At 41.5% G+C, this 25,701-nt stretch overlaps 1 protein-coding gene across 4 annotated transcripts in view; it reads left to right on the top strand.

Annotated features, from left to right (window-relative positions):
• Positions 1–25,701, top strand: part of C1QTNF7 (C1q and TNF related 7) — a 104,239-nt gene that overhangs the window by 68,931 nt on the left and 9,607 nt on the right. Inside the window, exon 1 of one of the 4 annotated variants that reach the window (XM_058300801.2) lies at positions 18,602–18,695. The exons of the other annotated variants lie outside the window; for them this stretch is intronic. The gene's annotated coding sequence lies outside the window, so the exon portion shown is untranslated. Of the gene's footprint in view, positions 1–18,601; positions 18,696–25,701 lie in introns of those variants that run through there. 4 annotated transcript variants of the gene reach the window in all.

Raw genomic sequence — 25,701 nt, 5'->3', positions numbered from 1 at the left:
CAACAGCCAGGGCATCATTTGAAGCAAAGGAAGGGCCATGGCCTCCACTGCTCTTAGGATCAAAACCAAACCCTTCAAGAGCCAAAAGGACATGCTTTGGCCCCACCTATGCCTGTGACCTCCTCTCAGGCCACCTTGCTGTCCAAGCTCCAACCCATGTCCTTTCACTTCCTGGAATCCCCAAAGCCTTCTCCCTCCCCGGAGCCTTCAAGCATGTGCTTCTCTCTTCCTGGAAGGCTCTTCCTCCTGGCTGCACCCGACTCTCTCATCCTCAGGTATCCTCTTAAATGTCCCTTTCTTAGAAATGTCCTTTCCAGACACCCTACACACACACATACACATGAAACTGTGCCTCTCTTTTTAATCTCTATCCACAGCCCTTCTTTGACTCTGTAACACTTGTGTCTCTGGCTTGTGTACTTATGGACCAAAGGTAGTAAAATACAGTGGTGAAGAGTCCTAAATCTGCTTATCTTGGGCAAGTTTCCTTCTTCTTGTGCCTCAGTTTTCCCACCTTTAAATAAAAATAATAGTACTGTGAAAGACAAACCAGAGTCAAGTTTGCAGACCACAGCATTTTATTTGGGACAAGTTTGCCACAGCAAAGGAAATCGGGATGAAAGTAGCACTGAGGTTCTAGGCATGGCAAACAATTTTTATAGACATAAAAAGGAAGTCCGCTTGACTTCTATTGACTGGAAAAAGGGTTTGTCCATACTATAAGGGCAGGTTTAGAGCAAGCAGCTTTATTTTGTATTGGGTCAAACGTAATGATCCTGAATTTGATTGGCTACCTGGGTCAGCTGCCTTGGTGGGATTTCAAATTTCAAAAGATAAAGAGGAAACTCAGGGGGAAATTCAAAGGGGAAATAGGACATGCTTTTTGTTTTTGGGGTTTTTCAATGCTCTGAGGGGTCACAAGAGCTTTCTCTATACAATTGTGTCAGTACTTACCGTCTGTGGTTGTAGGAGAAATACACGAGTCACGTGTTAGCGCGCTTGGCACAGTGCCTACCTACCATCGCAACCCTCGGTACAGTCTTGCCTGCTACCCAGTTCCCAGCCCCCCTGCAGGGACCTCGTTAGGGCCATTCGCTGGTATTGACCAACGCCTGGCACAGAGGTGAAGATCACCCAAGATTTCTTGAATGGGTGCGGGATTGAACCAGGTGAAGAAAGGAGAGAAAGTCTTTGCAGGTTGAAAGAGGCAGCACATGGAACCCCAATGCCTGTGTGTGAAGGAGAATTGGCCCATCTAACCTCCTCCCTCAGCACATGGCCAGGGGCAAGGATGAGATGATGTCAATAAATCTCAGAGGAAAGAACAAACTGCTGGAATTATCAAAACTGAGTTTCAGTTCGGCCTGGAGAAGTGGACGTTCTAGAAGGCTAAAGAGGAAGATAAGAGCAGACCACAAGGAAGGGCCAATGTGGAGGTCATGGGTGGGGCCAAGTCAGGGAAAAGCCTGAGGGGAGGGCTAGGGGAATTTGACACACTGGGTGAGGAAAAGCTTAGAAATGGTTTCTGCCTTTCTGGACACCTGACTCCTCCCTGGTCACATGACTCCCCACCATGATGAGCAAGGCAACCTGGGACACTTAACAGTGGCCAATACTTCAGAGACCCCATACAAGAGGAGCTCTGGGGGCTCTGTCCCCACCCAAAGCTGCCTCAGGTGACCTGCCAGAGCTGTCTCCCTGCAGGTTACACTGAGGGGATGACTCCCACCCAGGCACCCAGATAGCACAGTAGTATGGGCAATGCTGACGTCCACTGCCACCAAGGTTGATTGAGCACCTATTATATGCGGAACAAACCCCAGTTCTGTGAGAGCAAAAATGAACAAGGCTTTGCCCCTGGCAGGGCTTGGGTAGGGAATTTGGGGCATTTGTGCAAAATAGCTCTGAGATGCTCCCCCACCCAGAGACTGTACAGTTGCCAACACCGCTGTGGAACTGCTTTGTGTTCTCACCACAGAACACACGGCTGTGTCCGAGCATCCATGGCAGGTTAGCTTAGTGGACCTTTAGGGTGACTTCCAAGTCTGAGGCTCTGCCTTTGTTCCAGGGACAAAAGGTGGCTGATTGTTGAGGGACCTTAAATTCCACAGGGACAGGGTTTTATTTTCATATAGGAATGGGTCAGTGTAAATTCACATACGCCCTTTGGAAAGCAGTTTGGCAGCGTGTGCCAAGAAAGACATAAAACATCTAAACCTTTTGACCCAGTAATTCCATTTCTGGGAATCTATCCTCAGGACATAATCCTAAATAGGGATAAAGGCTTATGTAAAAAAACAACAACATTCAATGTAATCTGATTTATAGTAGAAAAAAATGGCAAGTGCTTAATTGTCTAACAATGGGGAAAGGGAGGGAGGATTAAGTAAATTCTGGTATGATTATGTGATGAATATTGTTTGGTTATTGATGATCTCAAAGAACAATGGGGAAATGCTCATGGTATAATATTAAGTTAAAGGAAAAGCAAGTGGCAACAGTAAATAGGTAATATTGTAAGTCTTTGAACAAAGTGTCTATGGACACACACATCCAGAGCAGCAACAACAACAAATGAGCAAAAACAGAACTAAAATTGTTAGAGTGGTTTTCTGGGAGACAGAATTATTAAAAGTTTTTCTATTTTGTTTTGTTTTTAATTTTACTTTCCTACCTTTCCTATTTTACAAATTTTCTTTAATGAGCATATTTTTAAAAATAAAATATAAATAGGTAGCCTATACATTTTGACCAAAAATAAATTAAGCTATAAATAGGAAAAAAATTTATATTAGAAGAAAATCACCATCCCTACTTACCCCCGCCTCTCCACCAAACAAAAAGAAAACAAACCAAACCTGTTACTGGTTATCTGAGAATCCTGTTATATTTGAATCATGGGATTGCAGGTGATTGGGTGGTTTTTCTTACCAGTCTGAACAAGGGTGTTGTCTATTGTTGCCACCTCATTCATTCTTGGCTTCCTCCAATCTCTGCTTCACACAGCAGACAAAGAAATCTTTTTCAAAATGCAAGTGTGGTCTCATCACTCCCCTACTTTTTTTTAAGATTTATTTTTTATTTCTCTCCCCTTCCCCCCCTGCCCCTTTATCTGCCCTCTTTGTCCATTCTCTGTGTGTTCTTCTGTGTCCGCTTGCATTCCTCTCAGCAGCACCAGGAATCTGTGTCTATTTTTGTTGCAACATCTTGCTGCGTTAGCTCTCCGTGTGTGCGGCGCCACTCCTGGGCAGGCTGCCCTCGTTTCATGTGGGGTGACTCTCCTTACGGAGCACACTCCTTGCGTGTGGGGCTCCCCTATGCGGGGGACACCCCTGCATGGCATGGCACTCCTTGTGTGCATCAACACTGTGCATGGCCCAGCTCATCACATGGGTCAGGAGGCCCTGGGTTTGAACCCTGGACCTCCTATGTGGTAAGCGGACACTCTATCCATTGAGCTAAATCCACTTGCCCCGTTCTTAGTATTTACTTACTTCTTATTACCTTTAATTTACAGTCCCAGACCCCCAAAAGACTTCCAAAGTTCCCGTCTTTGTTTTCCAAAGCTGCTATGACAAACACCATACAATGGGTTGGCTTAAATAATGGGAATTTATTGTCTCACCATTTCCAAGACTGGATGGCTTGTTTCCTCCCAGACATGGCAGCATCTGACTGGCTGACAATAATGAGGTTCCCTGACTTTCCTATCGCCCGGTGATGTCCTCTCCTTTCTCTTCCCAGTTCCACTGACTTCCTGGTTCTGTCGACCTCTGGCTTCCACCACCTCCCCATGGCTTTCTCTCCTATTTTTGAATTTCTTCCATTACAGAGAACCATAGTAATCTGGATTAAGACCTGACTTCATTCTGTTAGTCCGCACATTAACTGAAAACATCTTCAAGGGATCCTATTTTCAATGGTTCATACCACAAGACTGTGGAGGAAGAAGCTGTCTAAATTTAGGGTAAATAACTCAGGCCACCTTAGCGCCCATAATCAGACCTTGGCCTCAGCCTCCATCTTCATCTTTTGACATTCCTTGCTCACCCTCTCATGCCCCAGCCACACCTGCTTTCTCTCATTTTCCCCAAGGTGCCCTGTTCTCTCTCCATGCCAGGCTTGTACACATGCCATTAGCTCTGCCACGAAAACTTACTCTACTGCACTCTGACACCTGTTTTCCTAGACGCCTTTCTTCAACTTTCAGGTCTCAAGAAATTTCTTAAAAGTCATTTCCTCAGGGAAACTCCCTGATCATGTAGATAAGATGATCCTGAAAATGGAGGTTTCGAACCCAGAAAAAGTACCTCTGAAAATATGCATTTCCTAGCCCCTGCAGGATGGTAAATTCAAAACATTATTTAAAAAATAAGAATGCCTCTGACTTAGAGTTGCTTCTTTCCCCACCAACAAAAACCAACATTTCTTGATTAGCACCAATGAAATGACTTGCTTTGCTAAATCTTACTTGATTTGGGCATTTCTAAATTTTCAATCTATGGAAGAGCAAACTAAGTTTCCAAAAGTTATACAAATTGCCCAAGATCATGTGGCTGGGCAGTCATGACTTTGGCCTTCAAAGCTCGCTGTCTTATTGCCCAAGCTGTCACAAAGAGAGGCCGGGGGAAGAGAGAAGATGAGCAAAGCCCTGCTAATTTAGTCTTATGGTAACATTCCACTGTTCTTTTTTTCCCAAATTTGCTATGCTCAGTGTTCTTCCCCAAAACACCGTGAGTCATTGTTGGGTTCCCCACCCTGCCCTCCACTGTGAGAGGGTCTGCTGGGGAAGTTGTTTTGACTGGAAAGGGTCGTGTCTCTGCCTTTGTTTGGTCTATTGTAGCTCTTCAACCTGAACTGAGGTCTACAGGTGCCTCCCCAGAATGGTCACAGTGTTTTTGGCAAGAAACGAAGCAGAGAACATGGGGCCTGCATTGTCCAGGTAGACTATCAGAAACACCAAAAAGTTACATAGGCATGAAATGCCCGAGAAGAAGTGAGTTTAGGTTTCTTCTTAGTAAGTGTCCAATAAAAGTAAGCGATTATCATCACTATTTTGTACGCCTAAGTAATGTGGCACAGACATTCTCCAAAATTCTAGTGATCGTGAATTTTGTATCATTGAATGACAATGTCAAGTGTAGGCCTCTGTCCTCCCTGCAATCAGCAATGGGCCTCTGGATGGTATTCAGGGGCAAAACAAGCTGAATAAAGAGAACACGGAACAGAGAAGGCATTCATCAATTCACCAAAGAACAGCAGCCAAAGGTGCAGTAGCAAGAGCAGCGGCCACAATGACTGCACTGTTAACCTCACCTAATATTTACTCTTACAGAATGCATACTATGTGCTAGGCGTTGTGGCACTGGTTTTCTATGGATTATTTAAATTAATCTTTACAACTACCCTATGAGCCAAGAACTAGTACCGTCTTCATTTTAAACTAAGGGTTTGTTTTGAGGGTCAGGGAATCTGGGTTTGAATGACCCATCCATCACTTAGTAGTGGCATGACCTTTGCCACATTCTCTAATTTTGGAGCCTCGGTCTCTATCACTGTAATTAGAAGATAATAATACCTACTTTGATGGGAGGCCAAGATCCGCTATGGCTAGTACATAGTGGCACTTAGACAGGGATGCCTCCCCAGTGTTGACTATTGGCCTCTTAGAGCACTTCTTCTTGGTGGCCAGCTGCAATCCTTCTGGTAGACCCCTTGTGCTGATCCACTGATGGATGTCCTGGGAGACCGGACACATGCATCTCAGTGACCAAGACTGTCCAGCAGAGGAGGAGCAGCTCTGTAGCCAGCTGGAGGGACAGTAGATGTTTTTGGCAGCTGGGGGACTCTGGGAATCCAAGAGCAAGGTGGGTCTCATCGTTCCAACAAACACTGCCCCATGTCCTGGCAAATAATCCCTCTTTCCACTTGCACCTTCTATGATTTTCCCTTGTATTTTTCCCCTGGCCAAGTTCTGAGTAATGGGATGCCTTGGAGCTAATTCTTTTCCTAACAAACTGAAGGTTATTGCTAGCTGGCAGCCAAAACTGCCTACTTCCTCTCTCAGCAAGATCAGATTGTAATTTTCTTATTCCTTCTCTCTTTCCCTTCATGTGGGGGCCCTATGAGAACTTCTCCCAGAACAAGGGACATCACCCAAATGTGCCCCTCTAGTAACTAGAAGCTATCTGCAGGCCTGAGAGTCTCCCTGCCTTACTTCCTCTGTACCTGACCTCATATCAGCCCAGTGGACCCCAGCCAGAATAAAACTCTCGGCAGGATTTGTTGGCTCCTCATGTGCCACCCACAGTCTAGCTGAACATTTTAGGAGAAGCAATTATTGTGGAACCTTGGGATTTTAGAAAGGGCTGCTTAAAGCCAAACAATTCACATCTTTGCTCCATCGATTTCCAGCTGTGTGACTTGGGACAAGTACCTCGCCCTCCTGAAGCTATAGTTTATGTGGATATACAGTGTGCATAATAATATTCATTCAACGGTTATTCGTTGGGGCCCCCTATGATCCATGCACTCTTCTGGTGATGAACAAGGCAAAGTGCTTGTTCTCACGGAACTTAAGACTTAGTGAGCTACTGATAAATGAAGTACGAAATCAATTCATAAATATTTATGTGTCAGGTGCCTGGCAAATAGCAGATTCTCAACACATGTTTATCAACTGTGCATTTTTTTGTTGTAGATTTATTTTTGCTTTGGGTCAAATAAAATCACAGCATGGATTTAATTATTGGAATGACTTTAAATAGGGGAGTGATATTGTTTGTTCATTTGGCAAGTATTTATCAAATGCCCACTATGTGGCTCACTTTAGCAGCACAGTAGAAGTTGGGCATGAGGGCAGAAAATGACAAGAAGAGAGAGAGGAGTTCAGGCTTTTGCAAGACTCCAGGTGAGAGACAATGAGTCCTAAATCAAGGCAATGGCTCTCAGGAGGAGCGGAGTTACTTACTCATCCAGTGATTGCCTCTAGAACCCAGTCAGCATTGACGATTACTTCCCTTGTTCATATTTTGGCATCTCATTAGAAATTAGTCATTAAATCTATTGAGAGTTTCTAGATTCCAGACCTTGGCTACATGCAAGTGACAATGATAAGTAAGACAGGACTCTTGCCCCCAGAGGAACTCATTGGAAGGTGCTCATTCTGGTACCTGGATCTGTATCAAGTGTAGCCCATGAATAGAAATCAGGCTTTCCCTAATAGAATTAAAGTAGGAATCAGCTTTCCCACATTTACTAGGGAACCCAATAAATAGTACCTCTCTTCACTGCCAGAGATTTATACAAATAGCAAAATAAAACAATAAGACATTCATATGCAAAAAAAAAAAAAAATGGATCTCTATCCTTACCTCAACCCATATACAAAAATGACTTGAAATGGATTATAGACCTTAATGTAAAACCTGAATCTATAAAATTCCTAGAAGAAAACATAGGAGAAAGCATTTATGATCTTGAGTTAGGCAAAGATTTCTTAGATAGGACACAACAATGCTAACTATAAAAAAGTGGATAGATTGTACTTGCTCAATTTAAATACTTCTTCCCTTCAAAAGACCCTGTTAGGAAAATAAAATATTTGCAAAATGCATAGCTGATAAAGAATTGTATCAAAAATATATAAAGAATTCTTGCAAATAAAAACCGAAGAATGCAAAATGAGCAAAAATTCTGAATCAATACCTCACCAAAGAAGATAGATGGGTGCAAATTAGCACATGAAGAGATGCTCAATGTCATTAGATAAATACACATCTCAACCATAATGAGTTACCACCATGTACCAACTGGAATGGCTAAAATTTAAAGGCAAAACTAATGCTGATAAGGATGTAGAGCAACCAGAACTTTCAAACACTGCTGGTGAAAACTCAGAATGATATAGCCACTTTGGAAATCAATTTGGCAGCTTTCTCTAAAGTCAAGCATAAATTTAATATACTACCCAGCAATCCCACTTCTAGGTATTTGCTCAAGAGAAACAAAAACATATGTCCACAAAAAGATTTGTACATGAATGCTTACAGCAGCTTTAATTCACAATAGCCAAAAACTGGAAATAAACAATGTCAATCAGCTGGTAAGTGGATAAACAAATTGTAGTACATGCATACAATGGAATACTAATCAGCAAAAGAAACATAGAACATAAATAACTCTCAGATGCATTATACAAAGTGAAAGAAGACAGATGGAAAAGGCCATAGTTTGATTCCATTTATATGACATTCTGGAAAAGGCAAAATTATAGAAAAAATAAATAAGATCAGCAGCTACCAGTGGTTGGGGTGGGACATGAGTGAACACTTCGGAGGTGATGGAAAAACCCTGTATCTAGACATGGTGGCAATAGTTGCACAATTGTATATATTGGTCAAAACTCATCAAACTTTTGTATAAAAAGGGTGAATTTTACTCTTTGTAAATTATACCTCAAAAAACCTGCATTTTACAAAATTTTACAAAAGATGTCTCTTAGATGTGATGGTCAAAGAACTTCTTAATCCAAATTCCCCAATTTTGGGTAGATTTTCTTCCTCAGTCAATTAAGTTGAGCGTAGCTAGTTGTTCTGCCCAAATTTACCTATCTGCGAATTCACCCCACAGTCCCTGGAAAAGAATAAAGGAGTGGGGGAGGACAGCAGTGGCTTAGGAACCATCCCCACCCCAAAGATGGATAGTCAAGGAAAAGGCATTCTTCTCTAACACAATCCCCTGTCCACTCATTGCTAACTCTCTGAATAGCGCATTTTAATTGAAGTTCTCCATTCTCATCTCTGTTTGATGTCATGAAGATAAACTCCCAAGCCAAATTTTAAAATAGTCCTTGGATTTCATGCATGTGGATAAGGTGGTCAATTGTTATGAGTTGAATTATGTCCCCCACAAAGACAGGTTTGAGTCCTAACCCCCAGTCCTGTGGTTGTGAACCTTTTTTTATTTCAAGATGTCATTAAAGTGAGGACAAACTGACTCGGGGTGAACCTTAATCCAATATGACTGAAGGCCCTGTAAGCAGAGGAAACTTAGAGTACGAGACAGAGGAGTCAGATCAAAATTTGACAGAGGTAGAGCATGCCAGCAAGGCCCCACCAGAATGCTACAGATGTCACAGAAAGCATGATCCTAAAACCTTCAAAACTGTGAGATAATAAATTCCTGTTCTTTAAGCCAACCAGTCTGTGTTGTTATCACTACCCTGGCAAATTAAGACAGTCTTTGGTACTAGAAGTGGTTTTTTTTCCTCTTTTTTTAATGTTACATTAAAAAAATATGAGGTCCCCATATACCACCCACCCCCCTCACCCCACTCCTCCGCCCAAAACAACAACCTCCTCCATCATCATGAGACATTCATTGCATTTGGTGACTACATCTCTGAGCACTGCTGCACCTCATGGTCAATGGTCCACACCATAGCCCACACTCTCCCACAGTCCACCCAGTGGGCCATGGGAGGACATACAATGTCCAGTAACTGTCCCCCAGCACCACCCAGGACAACTCCAACCCCCAAAAATGCCCCACATCACATCTCTTCCTCCCACTCCCTACCCCCAGCAGCCACCATGACCACTTTCTCCACACCAGTGCCACATTTTCTTCGATTACTAATCACAATAGTTCATGAATAGAATATCAGTAAGTCCACTCTAATCCAATCTCTATTCTTCTATCCTGTGGACCCTAGAATGACCGTGTCCACTCCACATCTATATCAAGAGGGGGCTTAGATTCCACATGGATGCTGGATGCAATTCTCCTGCTTTCAGTTGTAGGCACTCTTGGCTCCCTGGTGTGGTGGTTGACCTTCTTCACCTCCATGTTAGCTGAGTGGGGTAAGTCCAATAAACCAGAGTGTAGGAGCTGCAAGTCTGTTGAGGCCCAGGGCCTGGCTATCGCATGGTCAGTCCAGAGAGTCAGGTCCCCTGGGTATACATTAAACCCCAGTACCAACTACAGTTCCAGTAAAAGTAACAGGAGAGGCTTGTGGACAAAGATCACATCTGAGTCCAGCTCCATCACACAGAAACACAAACTCCAAAGTAGGACCAACTGACATGGCACTGAAGTCCATCTGCCATGACCATAGAACCTGTGGGTCTCTGCTGCCCTCAGAAGAACCGATACCTGGGGTTGCATCTACTTTTATCTGTCTCTGGGACTCTGCTCAGGTGTGCATAAGGGCAACGCCTCTGATAACCTCCCGGCTCTTTTTGGAGACTCATAGCCATATAAACTCATTTGTCCTTTCCATTTCCCCCTTTTATTCAGGTCAAAAATCATTTTTAACTCCTGGTATTATATGTAGACTGAGATATTCTGCTGGTCCAAGTTGATCCTTTTATTCAAGGTCATTTTCTAGTTACATCATCAGCTGGTACTTGGTAGTGATCCCTCAGCGCCAGAGAGGCTCATCCCCTAGAAGTGGGATTTTGTTTACCAAATACCTAAAAATGTTTAAGTGGCTTGGGAATCAGGTAATGGGTAGAGACTGGAAGAATTTTGTTTCACTTGAAAGTAAAAGCCTGGAAGGAACTATTCATAAGAATATGGATGTTAAAGATGATTCTAGTGAGCCCTTAGAAGGAAATGATGACTGTGTTATTGGAAACTGAAGGAAAGGTAATGGAAAATTGAAGGGAAAGAGAGGGTTTGAAACTTTGTCCTCTTCTAGTTGCATCAATCTGTCTCTAACCAAGTCCCCTCACCTATCATGAACTCATGGTAAAGAATTTTTAAAATGCATGTAAATCACTTAGAACAATGCCTTACCATTAAAAAAACTCTCAATAAATGATAACTTTTAAATTTCCTATCATTTGAAGCTTTATCGGCATCTCTCAAATGCCAACTCTTCTCCAGGAACACATGGAATGAAGGAATGACAATCAGGAGGCATAGAGGAAGAGAATCAAACATAACAGAAATTTTCATCCTGTGGTCTGTCTTCTTGGTTGTTATTCCGCAGAAGTTTTGGCCTTGTTTTCTATGTCTGTCCAAAAGTGTTTTTGTGTGCAGCAATGACCAACCTGGTTAAGATCTGCTTCGGACTGACATGCCCATTTCCATGCTTGTCGACTCTCAAGTTCCTAAGGCAAATCAGAATACCCCATTAGCCTCTGCTTTCCAAAACTCTAGGAATTCCCAATGTTATAAAAATAGCTCCAGTTCTCTAGTGTTTCCTGAACAATCTGAGGAGAGTATGACAGCATTACCCATTCTCGAAATTCTGCAGAATTGAAGTCTAGCTGTACACCATATTCTTTCCCAGATCCATGAGCACAGAGACAGGCTTTTCACAATCCCAGATCTTTCTGGAATTTCTATAACAAGTCATTGGAGGACTCACTCCACACTGTAAAATGTTGACAGCCGCATAAAATTACATTTCAGAATTTTCAGTACACCAACTTGCTGAATGTTTAAGACATTTTCTGAATTATACTTAGGCCAGTTTTGTACTTAAAAGGCCTCAAGAGCCGATGGAGCTACATGGTGTCATTTACTCTGTTATTTTCCAAGATGATAAAAAAATTTCTAGGTTTTACAGAAATAGTCATGGACCAAATGATACGATGTCTAGAATTTGCTTCAAAAAATAAAAAATGCAGCAGTGCGGGAAAATGTGTACGGGGGAGTAAGGGAATGGAAGTATCGATAAGACAAGATTGCCCTTGAATAGGTAACTGTTAAAGCTGGGTGGTGTGTACATTATTTACTTGAGCTCTCCTTTTGCACACGTTTGAAATTTTTTTACAACTTTGAAAAATTTCTTTTGCTTCAAAACATGAGAAGTAATGTTTTGGACATAAGGCAGAGGATCAAATGCAATTATCTAGGATAACGCTACATTGTTAATTCTCAATTATCCACAATAATGAATACTTAGATATATAAAAACTCCTGAAGGGTCTTCTACCTGTGAAGTTAGGAATCAGGACTTGGTGAGAAGCTGTGCTACATAGAGGAGAGAGTCTTGGGCATTCTCAGGGGACCCAAGGTCCAGTCTGACTTTTTCTCTATATAAACATGGCCTTTCAGAAAGTCAGTCTTCCACATGGAACCTCTGTTTTCTCATCCATCAAATGGGAAAATCAGGCTTTTTGTTCTCTCAGGGCCCTTCCTCCTCTAAGATGATGAAATCCCCACTGGAACACAAGCTCCTGAAGCATGGGAATCCTGCCTTCCTATTTTAAGGTCCTGGGGGTGTGCCTGGCACAGAGCAGGGATCAGTGATGTTAATTCCTTCCATGAGGGGTAAATTGCATTTCTTTCAACTATGCAAATTCCTTTTCTTATGAGAACCCACCTCTTTTCCTAAAATGAAAGCAAATTCGGTTCAGAAACCGAACTGAGTCGATTTAACATATTGAAGTCACCTTGAAAAGCCAGGAAAGAAGCAACTTGAACCACCTCCACCTACGTGATCCTTGTGGTTGTAACATGGGTTATACCAGCCTGACCCATAAAATTCTGCTCACAAGCCTTCAGGGGGTGCTACCACCCCAGGATAAAGACCACTTCGTTCCCTGGCCAGCAGACCCCTGTCTGGTCCACAAATGTCCTTCTTCCAGGCTCACTCTTTTCTTTACTCCTTCTCAGTATCCTTCTTTCAAAATCATTCTCTTCTACCTCAGGGCCTTTGCACATTCTGTTTCCTCAGCCTGGAAGTGTTTTCTAGCCCCTCCATCTGGTCATATTTTAGGTCAGATGTCTTTTAGGCAAGCCCTCCCTGACCCCTAGACTCAATTAGGCTACCCTGCTAAATGCACCCATAACACTTTACTTTTCCTTCAGAGCACTTTCCAGGGTTTACTGGGTTTATCAAATGATCTGATCTGTCTTTAATCTGATATAAATAAGAAACGAGTAGTCTACCATTGTTTCTTCTGGTCAAATTCTGTTGGATCTTCCCTCCCCTTTGCTGACATCTCAGGCAAACTTTTTAGTTTTCTGGCCACTTTCAGTTACATGAACAATCTCATTAGTCAATTGTGACTCATTATCTGGTATTAAAAAGACACAGCTAAATCAAAATTTCAATTTGACATGCAACCCAAAGCTTCTTCCTCTCTGTTTCTTTAGCATGTTTCATGGCTCGGGATATGCTATGAGCTATTTTCCCCATCTCCTAACCATTCTGTCCTGGTTTGAGTCTTTTGTGGACCCCAGAAAATCCTGTTCTTGAAGTGAATCCATCCTGATTACTTTTCATTAAATCACTTCAGTTGAGAGCCTTTGATTCGATTGTAAGACTCTTTGATTGGATTGAAATTACTTGGGGGCCTTTGATTGGAGTACTTCAGTGAATCATGACCCAGGGTGGGTCTCAGTCCTCTTGCTGGAGCCCTTTATAATTGGAAGAAACATGCAGAGACATGGAGAAAAAGAGAGCTGCCATTTTACCCTGCCATGTGAGAGAGGACTCCAGAATCCCCTGCAGCCATAGAAAGATGGAGAAAGCCTGAGAGGCTGAGAGTGAGGCTAGAGGATGGAATCAGCAGAGTAGCTGAAGCTGAAGCAATGACGCTCAGAGGAGAATGTCAAGAGATGAGCCATCTGCCTGATCACCCACAGCTGACCTTGGGGAGAAAGTAGAGCTGGAGAGGAAGGCAGAGACCACCCACCATTTTGCCATGCCACGTAGCAGGAGTCCAGGACAGCCAGCAGCTGACCATTGGTGACAAAATATCTCTGATGATGCTTTGATTTGGACATTGTTACAACCCCAGGACTGTAAGATTTTAACCTAATAAACTCCCATTATAAAAGCCAACCCATTTTTGGTATTTTGTTTTGACAGCTATTAGCAAACGAAAACACAGTCCCTCCACTTTGGGCACTTCTAGAATCAGGTCAGATGGAAGAGAAATTAGAAAAAAAGCAGTCAAAGTATTTTTGCTTAACAGGTGCTGCTTGTATGGTTTTCTGTGGTGTCTTCCCCACCAGACTTTATCTCTATAAGAGCTCTATTTTTGCTCTCCTTTGAATACCATATTTTAGCATTTAGGCTCTATCATATAGAAGTCATTCAGTAAATATGTGATGGGGTAATGAATAAAAGAACAAGATGATAGGGGGAGAAACCCAGATTTGTATCCCTGAAATGCTGTGGGTTGGAAGGACCAACATAAAGTATATTTGAGTAAAAGTAGATAGGGCAAAGGTTCCCAAAGCCTAGTTACCCATCAGAATCGCCCAAGGAGCTAGACCTAATGCCCTGGTATGTTGATTCAGTAGATCCGGTTGAAAGCCAGTGTGCCTAAGAGAGCCCAAATGACGTGATAGGCAGGTTCCAGTGAAGGTAAGTTTGTACCTGGTTGAGACTATCAGGGAGTCTTTCTGGAGAGAATAATGAGTAGGGAGGGCAAATGAGAACAGAAGGAGAAAGGGGCATAAGGAGATGGTTGGCAGGGATTTGCAGACCACAGAAGGTGATATAATCAAGGCACTGAGGCTAGAAAGGAAAGACTATGTTCCCAACAGAACCCAGTGCACCTATGAGGAGGAGAAGACAGCAAATGTGCATTCCACCTGACTGCATCTGTTTGAATGCAGGAACCTGGTCTTGTAAAGTTAGCAACACCTTAGGCAGAAAGTGGTATAGTGGCCAGGTGTGCCAGCTGTGGACCAGACTGCTGACATTGCTCATCTATAAAAGGGGGATAATACTAAAGAAGGTTCTGGTGGGAATTAAGAGATGTGATACTTGTAACATCTTAGCACATAAATACTCATTATTTATCACCTAGAACTTAGAAAAATTTAATAATCTCAGTACCTAGCAGCATACATACATACATACATACATACATACATATAATCAGTGGTGTGTGCTAAGCCGAGTAGACCAGCAAGCAAGAGACAATTCTGCACATTTCTTCCCAATTTTGCACTCATTGAAGGTCAGGTTGGTAGCTAGAAATTGGCCATGATGGGAATACTTACACCAAGGAAATTGACAAGCACTACCACTACAGACCTGGGTTTTGTTTGTTTGCTTGTAGTTGTTTTGAGAACTGGTTTACACTGTTAGATACTTTGTGAACATTGACTGGATTGGGTTGAAATGGACTGTATGCAATTGAGAAGTGAGTTAAGGCTATAGGAAAACAAAAGCACAAGCTGAAAGGAAAAATTCTCTGCCTAGGAAAGACAGAATAAGACTGGCTGTGGGATGAGTGCCAGGTGAAAACAGAATCTGACTTTATGCTCTCTAAGTCGATACTCCCTTCAGCCTATTTTTCTACCCATCACTTTTCACCACTCTCTCTAAGAGAAGTGTGACAATAACTGCGTGAAATAGACACTAACAAGCTTTAGTCACATCTGAGGTCTGATTCTTCAAGGGGAAAACTCCAAAGGTTCGTTCTCTCTGGGAATAAGAGTGGGTCCAAGAAGATATCGATTATAATAAATTATCTAAGATGAAAAATAATAAAGCAAGTAAACTATCAAATATTGAAAATGGAAAAATACTGTGATACTTTAATCTAGCAATACAGGGCCATTTGTTTTTAAAATGCAGCAAAAAATATTAACGGAAATTAGGGAAGCTTTTAATGCCACAGAAAAGCCAATATGACTACCCATAAACTATATCAACACCCAGACAAGCTAAGGCAGGAAAAATAGGAGCACATCTATCTCTTTAGGAGGTCAAAAAAATCCATCCATTTCTAAGCTCTTTGGTAGGGAGTGTGTTATTTCAAAGAAGAGTAAAAGAGAAAAGTCCATTAAGAAGAAGCCATCACTTGGAAACAAATAATGAACATATTAAAAGTCTGGAACAACTAAAATTGAGCTTGCGAGGGCTAGTTTTCTATTTCAGTGTGGAGTGGGGGAGGGTCTTTTACTGTTCCTCTATTACCCATGACAAAGGGTTTCTCTGTGATCTGGTAGGAGTGAACTAATGAAAACATTAACTTTTATGACCTGCTTCATTAGCTCAAGTGCAAACACAGTCACTCCATTTTTATCCTTTCGAATTAATTTCTTAGGATTCCTTTTGCTTTTATTAGCAGGTAGGCTGGTCAGGGTCTGATTCCTCCTCTCCATGAAAGACCTCAAAACTCTAGTGGCTTACTTGATTGAAAAGGGTCATTCCCTCTTCCAGATCCCAGGAGAAAAGCGAAGCCTTTGATTATGCATTCACCTTGTTGCTTTAGCTGCCGTCATATGATCCCTCTGCTGAACCCTTGTCATGAACCATCCAGTCGATGCTTGTCCCTTTTTAGGGATGCTGCTGCTGACACTAGCATGTCCCCCTTTCTAGATTCCAATATAATGCCCCTCATAATCCAGCCTTGTGCTTTTCAACCACTGTTGCCCCAAAGAATATCTGCTATGTCAGAATGACTGACTGCAGGCAAACTTTCAGCCTCATTCTCTTTCACCATACCAGACACAGCCACCCCAAAAAGCTTTTACACTTTTTTGCCCAGACATCTACTTACCTCCTTTTCAATTCTGCTCTGTGGTCTACAGTGTCTTTTCTGGAAAGCAGGCTTTGGACCAGACCAATTCTGTAGTCCATGACTAGTTTCCCTAACTTTGCATCATGACAAGAAGTTAGACTCCTGAGTCCATCCTTTCCAGAAGGCTTTGGATGCTTTAAGGGAAAAAACAACAACACCTCATCCCCTCTCTATCCAAGGGTGGCTGGGAGAAAAATCCCTCATTCAGCTTTGATTGAGTGCCATCTTATATGTGTAGTACTAAAAGGGTCACTTGAGTGAAGTTATTTCTCTCATCAATAATGAGGGCTTCGAGATGACTTCTGTCTCTACCTATATGTATGGAAGTGACTGACATCAATTTTTAAATGTTACCTCATCAGGCACCAGCAGTCCTAGAGAATTTTAAGAACTATGAGAAACCTTAAAAATAATCCCAAACAACCATTTTATCTTGAGGTTGAGAAAACAATGATGTTATCTGTTAGAGGTTTGCAATAATTAACAAGCAGTACCTCAGTTTCCCCTGATATGCATTGGGAAAAAGGTAACCCCCCCCCCCTGTGGCACTTTCCCACAGGTTAAACAAAGGAACCCCTAGAGACAGGAGTAAAGGGAGATATAGATCTTCACCATCTGCCTATCAGAGGGAGATGGAGATCTTTACTACTTCTGCCTGCATATCAGGGAGACTAGACAGAAAACTTCACTATTTACAAACCCTTTAAAACCTTACAGATCAAAAGAAACATCTGCTCCTGCAGCATTCCAAGAAGCCATAGACTCGCTCAACCCCCTCCCACTACCTCATTCAGACCCTCAACCCCCTCCCACTAACGCTCATTTCCCCACCTAGGAAAATTCTGCATAAATTCAAGTCCTGCCCTTCCAGGAGTGGGCTGAAGTCTCTCTTCAAACCCCCACCATGCTGGTGGGGGGTGAAGTCTGTTCTTCCGACCCCCTCCATTGAGAGAGCTTCTCAATAAATAAATTCTTTGCTTATGGTCAGTCAGTCTTCGTGTCCCAGTAAGAGCCATATTTTCTCCAACACTATCTAATTAAGGTCCTACTCTAAGTTAGCATAAAATTGTGACTAGCTCCTATGCTCTAGGCATTGTTTCTGCTGCCCCCATGATGTCATTCAGATTTTAGACCACCTACCAAATCAAAAGACAATTTCCTCCGGATTGGAGGGTATATAATTAAGGCAAAATGAGGCTTATCAGAATAGGGTCCCCCTAATCTTTTGGAAAAATTGTGGTCAATGTTCATTTCCCTAACTCTGGAAACAATTCTTTCCATTACAGTTAATTGCTTGAAAAGAATTAGCTGGGAGGGAGGAAAGCAAGATAAAAACAAGATTTTTCAGTCAATTTCCATTAAAGACGTCATGAATTATATATTGCTGTTGCTAAGGAGATGTAAGAAATATGTATCAGAAGGAAACAAAGAAATTGATTGCATCAAAGATGACAAGTCATAGGCTTTGTGGAACTATTCTGCCTTTTCAGTTGTTGTGATCAGGTACCTATAGGAACAAAGACACATTGATCTTCTAAAAACACCCAATCATTTACCCATTCAGCAGAGGACAAAGAAAACATCAGCACAGTGTTCATAACACTCTCTCTTTTTGCAGCACATAAAATGAGGGACAATTTTCCTGCCATATTTACCAAGAATTAGGGACATCTCTCCTTCTTATTCCATGAGACACCACCATAAGTCCAGAATCTAAAGGTTCTACTTTGAAAATTCTCAACTAGGCAATGACTCTTTTCTCTAAGTGAACAACAAATTTCCAGTTGGTGAGTAATTTTTTTCCTGTAACCTCCACTCAATGGAAAACAAATGAAGAGGAAAAAGATTAAGTAAACAAATCTGAAAGAGAGGCCACAACACACGGAGACTGAGGAGCTTCTAAACGTAATGATCAAGGAAAGCAGGAACTTGCCGAGGTTTATCCCAAATACAACCATAATTTTAACTGGCCCTTGAGTTAAGTCTCACCCGATGAATGACTTCCAGGGCCTCTGGCTCTTTGGGACCAAAGGAGAAAATTATTTTTAGCACAACTATTTGGAAATCTTTGAGAACTTGGATCTGTTATTCTGTGTGATACCCAAGCAAGTTTTTCGTTGAGCGCCCATGAAAGAGCCTCAGTCTCTTGTGGATTTAGAATCTTTCAGCAACCCACCATCCCAGAGCAAGGTATGGAATTTAATCTTTTCAGTATTTTGGCAAATGTAGAAATGGCCTGATTTCATTACTCTAGATGTTAAGCTTATTAAACAGGTGGCACTGTGGGAAAAATCCAGGAAACCAAAAACCCTGGTTCAAAGCTCTGGTCTGATACTAGCTTTGTGACCACAGACAAGTTACATGACTTCTTTGGGCCTCAGGTGCCTGGCCAACCTACCACTAAAGGTCTTTGAGAGGATGACATGGACGTAAAGTTGCTCTGGTGACGATAAAATTGTCGGCAAGTGTCATCTCTTAATACTGTTGTTCCATAACAGCATAATTCCGACAAAGCTTTTTGAATCATGAATCCTTGACAACAATAAGTATTTTTCCTTTACTCAACCTTTTTTGAGCCTCTACTGTAGACCAGGCTCTGTCCTAGATGTTGTGATATGGAGTGACATTTTGGTGGAGAAAGACACAAGTAAACAGGTAGCCATCACACATGTGATTGTGTAGTCTTACAGACAGTGGGGCCAGGAGGAGAAGGGAAGGGAACTCAGAGCAAGCAGGAGAAGCAGTTCTGAAAAAGAGAATTGGAGCCCCAAAGGCAAGGCTGGGGACCACAACCCAGAAGGACTGAGAACCCCGAAAATGCCATCCTTTCTGCTCAGGGTATCACTGTTAGAAAAGGACAAAGCCTGATGTTATGAAATCTCTACCTCTGCAGGCCAAGGAAATGTCTTGTTTTGGCAGACCTGGGTTCCCGGTCCGCTTCCTAATGATTTCCAGGCAAAGCACATTTTCAACTTGAATTAGTAATCAAGCCCAGCCTTTGGTCATGAAGTAATATGCTATAGTTTACCTCACATGATGCGAGGGGAAATGCAGGCATGGAGACTGAAAGACCCCAGCTGTGCCATTTTGCGACTGTGTGGACTTGAGCTCTCAGTGTCCCAATTCTCTTATTGGTAAAGTGAGGCTAATCATACCTACTTCATAAAAAGTGTTATGGGATTAAGTAAATGATGACTTTAAAACACCTAACACAGTAACAAAAATACAAGTATGCTCTCTCTTCATCTTAATTCATCTTTTCTTTAAAAAAAAAATGCTTATTGCAAAGGGACCTCAATCTTTAAGTCCATTTGCTGGATGTTCTGTCTTCAAACTGATTTAATCAGTATCTCTCCAAGTGTTTTCCATGACTAGTTTAGCAAGAACAAAGGGTTCTGTAACTAATAACTTTACAAAATATGATATACTGCATTCCTGCTTTGAAGATTCAAAATGCACATTAGTATGATGGCTCTATATGAATTTGCATAGTTCAAGTCAATGCTTTAAAACATTGTACAGGTTTCTTTTTTGGGTGATGAATTTATACTTCAAATCAATGAATGTCATGGTATGTAATTCTATCTCAATAAAGCCATTAAAAAATATTGTAATGTTTATCAATCAGTGACCCACGTGCTCAAACAACCAAGTTCAACGCAAAGCAGTGGGGGTAGGGGCGAAGAATGGATTATTCAATACAAGGCATTGCAAATCTAAAGTTGGGTCCCTACCCTTCCTCATAAAAATTCTAATGGATCAAATTTTTAAGTGTGAAAAAAAAAAATGAAACAATATAAAAACATTTAAAAAGTAGGAGCATTGTTTTTATTATCTTGAAGCAGGGAAGGCCTTGTAATTATAATCAATTGGACCTAAATACATACATAAATGTATGAGCAAAGTGAAAAAGACAAACTGGGAAAAACTACTTGCTGTTCATATAGTAAAATTTGTGCAAAGATCATTTATTAGGTGTATGTGTGTGTATCTTATATATGGATATCCATTTGCACTGTTGTTTGTACTGGCAAAAGGAATGAAAATATCCTAAATGTCCATCAATAGAAGACTATGCCAAAGCTATTATGATACATCCATATGATGGATATCCTTTAGCCACTTAAAAGAATGAGGCAGAGAAGGATAGACAGACAGATATATGATAGAGTAAATAGATGTTGGATGATAGATTAGATAGATGATAGATAGATAGATAGATAGATAGACAGACAGACAGACAGACAGACAGATATAGATAGATATGGAAAGATCTTCAGGCTAAATGACAAAAGAAAGTACCTGAACACTGCCTATGATGTGCTAGCATAGGGAGAGAGGACACAAAACGAACTGGCAGTGGTGCTTGCCTCTAGGGCATGAAAACTGTATGACTAGAAAATGGGAGGGAAAGGAGATTTACTTTTTTATTACTTATGCTTTGTTTCTTCTGAATGTTATGAAATGTGCACATAATATCTATACAAAAATAAATTTTAAAAATAATTTTAATGCTCTAGACCATGCAAAATCAAAACCACTCAAGTCCTTTATTTGTCTTTCTCAAGCACCATGAAAGGGTCACATAGACCCCAGGAATATTTTTTTTAATTTCTTCTTTTTTTTAATATAATAAATTTTATTTTCAAAGAGGTTTTAGATTACAGAAAAGTTATGTTGAAAGTGTAAGGGATTCCCATATACCCTACCGCCCCCCCCCTACATCTTCCCTTACTAACAACATCTTACAATTGTGTGGTACATTTGCTACAATTAATGAATAAATATTGAAGCATTGCTACTAAGCAAGGTCTATAGTTTACATTGTGGTTTATACTTAATTCCGAAGCCCCTATGTTCCACCTATTACTCTTTCCTCTTTCTCTTGTAATAATCTCATATCCCATATTTCCTTTCTAGTTTCGTTCCTCAAAACTCACACCAGAAAAATCGTCTCCTCTGCACCCAGATTGAGTTTTTTGTGTCAAGCACTGTTCTGGGTGGCTGGAGATGTCCATGGGTGAAACGCAGATGGCAGCCCTCGTGAAGCCTAGGTTCTATCAGACGGAGATTTACAAAATGAAACAAGCGTAATAAACCTAGGAAAAACCTAGTGAGTTAGAGGGGGATAAGTGCTATGGAGAATAGAAATAAGCTAGAGCAGAATTGGGGGAGGGTCACAGGGAAGGAGAAGGTGATTGCAGAGTTAAATAAGAGGACAGGGGGAGGGAGAGGTCTGGAGCTTGGTGGACACCCAGATGCTTGAGGAGGTTGGAACCAAGAAAATGGCCATTGGTCAAGCATGTGGAAAGGGTGGGTCCCCATGAGGCCCAAGAAGAAACCATCATCTTAAGAATGAATCTTAGGCTTTGAAATAGAATAGAGGATGCCTTGCAGGTCTACTGAACTGCAGAGACACTGTAACTCATGTTTCCCTCAAAATTTCTCCTTATTGTAATGAAAAGGTTTATCCTTTTTCTATCCATTTCTGTATTGGAAACAGATTAATTGTTTTGTAAGTTTCAGAGGTCTATAGCAGGGCTTTGCCCCAAGACAAACTGTATTTCTTTAAATTGATTATGACATGATTTAGTACTTGCATTGTAACTGATTTAAAGGTTTTTTGAATATTGTGATGACTTTTTGGAATTCAGAGGGTGGAGTGCAGCAGTTTGATATAACTGGTGAATTCCAAAAAGAAATATTGGATTATGTTTGTAATCTGGTCTGTACCTGGGCATGATTGAGTTATGATTAGGGCATTGAGTGCAGGCCCCTTGGTGGGTGGGGACTCACAGATAAAAGGCATGACAAAGGACAGAGTGTGGGGATTTCTGATGTCAGTTTGATGCTGAAGACCCGGGAAGTTAGCACACAGAGGAGAGAGAAGCCAGCCCCAGGAAGAAAGGAACCTTGAACCCAGAGAAAAGCAAGCCCCAGGAATGTAGGAACCCAGGAAGCCTGAACCCTTGCAGATGCCGGCAGCCATCTTGCTCCAATGAGAAAATAGACTTTGGTGAGGGAAGTAATTTATGCTTTATGGCCTGGTAACTGTAAGCTCCTCCCCAAATAAATGCTCTTTATAAAAGCCAAAAAAAAAAAGAGGACAGGGGGTGGCTTCAACGAGAGGGTAGCATCTGAGCAAAGACTTGAAGGTGAGCAAATGGATTATGTGGACATCTTGGGGAAAGAACATCTTGGGACATCTTCTAGATAGAAGAAGAGACAACAAAAAAGTTTCTAAGGCAGAACACCCCTGGTGTCTTTGAGGAATGGCCCAGAATCCAATGTGGAGTCAAGAAAGTGGTAAAGTGAGTAATAGAAAATGAAATTAGGAAACTAAGGAGCAGCGGGTGCCAAACAGGCAGAGCCTTGGAGACCACGTAGCATGAGGCTTTTGGCTTTTGAGTGAGTGGGGAGCTATGATGGGGTGGCTTTCCATTGCAATCCATGCTGCCTGACCAGAAACCTAAATCTAACTCAAATCCCAGGACTCAATTGACCATTCACACCCCAGTCTGAACGTGCCATCCTCCTGCATCAGGCACTAGAGCACATTATTCTGCAATTCTGATGAGGGTTGTAAATGGATACTCCCTCTTAGGGCCTTTGGGAAAAAATTCTAATTGGGTACCCTTCCAGCATTTACACACTCACAAACAATCTTCCAGTGCATTTTTCAATAAAAGTCAATCCGTTCAATGAATAACTGATTGTTTTGGTCACTTCAGTTTATTTCCTCTTTGAACTCTTTTTACCTGGCTCCTGGCAAAGATGTCTGCTTCGTCTACCATCGTCAACCAGACCTTCTTCACAGACCCCCCTGACTCCCCGCACATGTGTGCTCTCTGTACCTCCCTCAGAGTGTCTAGGAGATGCCATTGCCCAAAGCGCCTTCTCTCCAGATACTTTCAAGTCCCTCTTAGAACCAACTCCGGACTTCAATCTACAGCATCACATCCTATATCTGGGCTAAAAGCGTCAATGAGCATATTCTCCTTCAAATTCCTTCTCAAAGCCTTCTCTAATCAGCATTTCAGAAGGGAGAGGAACTGGCAATTTAAACATCGTGTCTTTATTTTTTTAACAATTTTTTTAATTGAAGTATATCATTCATACATGAACACACATAAACAATAAGTGTATAGTAAAGATTGTGAACTTACAAAATAAACATACATAACATCACACAGGAGTCTCATACATCACCCCTCCACCAACTCTTTGCATTGTTGCGAAACATTTGTTACAAACTATGCAAGAGCATCGTAAAAATATTACTACCAACTATAGTCCTTATTTTACATTTGGTGTATTTTTCCCCAAAATATGTTTTTAAAATATGTTTTTGTTACAGATATTGTGAATTTGCAAAACAATCACACAGATGTGTAGATTTCCCATACAACTCCACACCCTGGTGGAACATTTGTTACAGATTATTGGACAATATCATCAGACTATTACCACCAATCGAGGTCCCTAGCATACATCTGGCACATTTTTTCCATACATTTCAGAAGGGAGAGGAACTGGCTATTTAACCATTGCATCTTTTTTTAACTGTGGATAAAATGTTCTTTTCAGTTTCTTTCATTTGCAGCTCCTGTGGAAAGTCTGGTGTCTTTATCAGAACCTCTGAGCCTGTCAGAAAGTGCCTTAATCCCAGTTGAGCAATAGGATCTGTGATTTGGGTTTGTGCTGTATGACAAGTCAGGCAGACTGAGCATGGCAAAGATGTTCTCCTTTATTTTCTTTTTTGTTATGTGTGGTTTTTGTCTGGTTTCGGGTTTGGGTTTTTTTTTACTCATAACGCTGAAATTTGGCCAAGGATACAGAGCCTATATTTGGATATATTGCTTCGGTTTTTCACTTCTAAGATTTCTGGGGATTAGGCTTATTTTAAATTCATAGGTTTGTACTCTGTTCTCAGTTGGTCATTACTAGGTTCTGGCAAATTTCTAGGCCTGATTCCAGGATGTTGTAATTTCCCCATGGGCACCACAAAAAAAGGTACAGTGTGCTTGGTTAATTCTCTGATATGCCTGACAAAACAGAAATGCAATTGCATCAATGTGCTTTTCCAATACTTTTATGATTTCCTTTGGGGGAGTTTTGCCAGGTCAATCAGTGTACAGATTTCTTATGAAAGCACAGTTTCCACCATCCAAAAACCACATATTTACCTGTATATGTTCTCCCCTATCCAAGAAAATCAAGTGTGCCCCCCTACACCCCCTCCCCACGGGCTTATATGCCAGGATTTCATGCTAATAACTGATCCATCATTCTCAGCCCCCAGGCTTGGTGAAGGGAGAATCCAAGTCCTGTTAGATCAGAGCTGAAGCAACTCGCCACCTGCTGCTTTCGGAGCTCATGGCAAGATGCTTGGTTTCATTTCACTCAGCTCTTTAATTGAGCCCCGGTGCGAACAGCTTAATGGGACACCATGGTATTATTTCCTGCAGATTTTAAATTAAAGCTTGAGGCCCTCTCAAGACATGCAGAGCACTCCAATTAACACTAATTGGCATTGCACATGATTATCAAGTGAAAAACATGGTCTTCCTGAAAATGCCACTTCCTGTCTCTGACTTTCAAAAACCCATAAATTCTAAGAAAATGACCATGGATGCATGCAAAAATTAGTTATGAGGCTGTCTAGCATGGTGCTGATAATGGCAGAAAACTGGCAACTATTAAATGCCTACAATGGTGGGTTATGTACATAAAGGACTGTAGAGCCAAATGTAATAATTTTTTAATGTTATGAATAATTTGTGACACCAGGAGATGTTCAGGATATATTGTCCAGTGAGAAAAGGTGAAGAATTGTAGGAATGATGTGATACCACTTTTCTCCATAACCTAGGAGGGAAAGGTATATATAAATGCAGTACAGGGAACGGAACCAATGTGGCTCGAGCTGTTGAGCACCTGCTTCGCGAATGGGAGGTCTGGGTTCTGTCTGTCCCCAGTGCCTCCTAAAAAAGACAAACAAGCAAGCAGACACCAACTCAAGGGAGCCAATAGGTCTCAGCAGTTAAGCACCAGCTTCACACAAACGAGGGCCAGGGCCCAATCCCTGGGCCTGATAACTCGAAAGAAAAAAAAATGCAGAGGGTGGTGAAAATACTGTTATTTATCTGATTCCTTTGCATCCCTAATTTCCTTTTAAAAGTGTATCACTTTTGCA

The sequence above is a fragment of the Dasypus novemcinctus genome, chromosome 1 (assembly GCF_030445035.2).
Source record: "Dasypus novemcinctus isolate mDasNov1 chromosome 1, mDasNov1.1.hap2, whole genome shotgun sequence".
Classification (NCBI taxonomy): domain Eukaryota; kingdom Metazoa; phylum Chordata; class Mammalia; order Cingulata; family Dasypodidae; genus Dasypus; species Dasypus novemcinctus.
The sequence above is the reverse complement of the archived record's forward strand: the minus strand, read 5'-3'. Positions and strand labels throughout refer to the sequence as shown.